Genomic DNA, 2,859 nt, shown 5'->3' on the forward strand with positions numbered 1-2,859 from the left:
AAAAAAAAAGGAATCCAGGAGCTGGTTATTTAAAAAGATCAACAGAACAGACTGCTAGCCAGACTAATGAAGAAAAGAGTGAAGAATCAAATAGATGCAATTAAAAAATGATAAAGGCGATATCACCACCGATCCCATACAAATACAAACTACCATCAAAATACTATCAACACTTCTGTGCAAATAAAACAGAAAATCTAGAAAAAAATGGATACATTCCTAGACACTTACACCTTCCCAAGACTAAACCATGAAGAAGTCGAATCCCTGAATAGACCAATAACAAGGTCTGAAGTCGAGGCAGCAATTAATACCCTACCAATCAAAGAAAGTCCAGGACCAGACAGTTTCACAGCCAAATTCTACCAACGATACAAAGAAGAGCTTTTACCAGTCCTGCTGAAACTATTCTAAACCACAGAAAAAGAGGGAATCCTCCCTAACTCATTTTAGGAGGCCAACATTGTCCTGCTACCAAAACCTGGCAGAGACACAACCAAAAAAGAAAACTTCAGGCCAATATCTCTGATGAACATCCATGTGAAAATCCTCAATAAAATACTGGCCAACAGAATCCAACAGGACATCAAGAAGCTTATCCATCACTATCAAGTCAGCTTCATCCCTGGGATGCGGGGCTGGTTCAACACATGCAAATCAATAAATGTAATCCATCACATAAACAGAGCCAATGACAAAATCCACATGATCATCTCAATAGATTCAGAGAAGGCATTCAACAAAAATTCAACACCCCTTCATGCTAAATACCCTCAGTAAACTAGATATCAATGGAATGTATCTCTAAATAAGAGCTATTTATGACAAACTCACAGCCAGTATCATACTGAAAGGGCAAAAACTGGAAGGATTCCCTCTGAAAACCAGCACAATACAAAAATACCCTCTCTCATCACTCCTATTAAACATAGTATTGGAAGTTCTGGCCAGGGCAATCAGGCAAGAAAAAGAAATAAAGGCTATTCAGTTAGGAAAAGAGGAAGTCAAATTGTCTCTATTTGCAGATGTCATGATTGTGTATTTAGAAGACCCCATCGTCTCAGCCCAAAATCTTCTTAAGCTGTTAAGCATCTTCAGCAAAGTTTCAGGATACAAAATCAATGTGCAAAAAACACAGACATTCCTACACACCAGTAGCAGGCAAACAGAGAGCCCAATCATGAGTGAACTCTTATTCACAATTGCTACAAAGAGAGTTAAATACCTAGGAATGCATCTTATAAGGGATGTGAAGGAACTCTTCAAGAAGAACTACAAACCGCTGCTCAAGGAAATAAGAGAGGACACAAACAAATGGAAAAACATTCCATGCTCATCATTAGGAAAAATCAATGTCGTGAAAATGTCCATACTGCCCAAAGTAATTAATAGATTCAATGCTGTACCTATCAAGCTGCTAGTGACTTTTTTCACAGAATTGGAAAAAAAAAACCTTAAAATTAATATGGAACCAAAAAAGATCCTGCATAGCCAAGACAATTCTAAGCAAAAAACCAAAGATGGAGGCATTATACAACCTGACTCCAAACTATACTACAAGGCTACAGTAATCAAAACAGCATAGTACTAGTACCAAAACAGAGATAGACCAATGGAACCAAACAGAGGCCTCAGAAATAACACCACACACTTACAACCATCTGATCTTTGACAAACCTGACAAAAACAAGCAAAGGGTAAAGGATTCCCTGTTTAATAAATGGTGTTGGGAAAACTGGCTAGCCATATGCAGAGAGCTGAAACTGGATCTCTTCCTTACACCTCATACAAAAATTAACTCAAGATGAATTAAAGATTTAAACATAAGATCTAACAGCATAAAAACCCTGGAAGAAAACTCAGCAATACCATTCAGGACATAGGCATAGGCAGAGACTTCATGGCAAAATCACCAAAAGCAATGGCAACAAAAGCCAAAATAGAAAAATGGGATCTAGTTAAAGTAAAGAGCTTCTGCACAGCAAAAGAAACTATCATCAGAGTGAACAGGCAACATACAGAATGGGAGAAAATTTTTGCCATCTACCCATCTGACAAAGGGCTAATATCCAGAATCTACAAAGAACTTAAATTTCCAGGGAGAAAAAAAAACCATTAAAAAGTGGGTGAAGGATATGAACAGACAATTCTCAAAAGACGACATTTATGTGGCCAAAAAACACATGAAAAAAAAAGCTCATTATCACTGGTCATTAGAGAAATGCAAATCAAAACCACATTGAGACACCATCTCATGCCAGTTAGAATAGCAATCATTCAAAAGTCAACAGATGCTGGAGAGGATGTGGAGAAATAGGAACACTTTTACACTGTTGGTGGGAGTGTAAATTAGTTCAACCAGTATGGAAGACAGTGTGGTGATTCCTCAAGGATCTAGAGCTAGAAATACCATTTGACCCAGCAATCCCATTACTGGGTATATACCCAAAGAATTATAAATCATTCTATTATAAAGACACATGCACACATGTTTATTGTGGCACTGTTCACAACAGCAAATAATTGGAACCAACCAAAATGCCCATCAGTGATAGACTGGATAAAGAAAATGTGGCACATATACACCATGGAATACTATGCAGTGACAAAAAAGGATGAGTTCGTGTCCTTTGCAGGGACATGGATGAAGCTGGAAACCATCATTCTCAGCAAACTAACAAGAACAGAAAACCAAACACCGCATGTTCTCACTCGTAAGTGGGAGCTGAAAAGGAAGAACACGTGGACACAGGGAGGGGAACATCACATGCCAGGGACTGTCAGGGGGTGGGGGACTGGGAGGATAGCATCAGGAGAAATACTTAATGTAGATGACAGAGTAATGGATGCAGCCAACCA

The sequence above is a fragment of the Cebus imitator genome, unplaced genomic scaffold (assembly GCF_001604975.1).
Source record: "Cebus imitator isolate Cc_AM_T3 unplaced genomic scaffold, Cebus_imitator-1.0 Scaffold137, whole genome shotgun sequence".
NCBI classification, from domain to species: Eukaryota; Metazoa; Chordata; class Mammalia; order Primates; family Cebidae; genus Cebus; species Cebus imitator.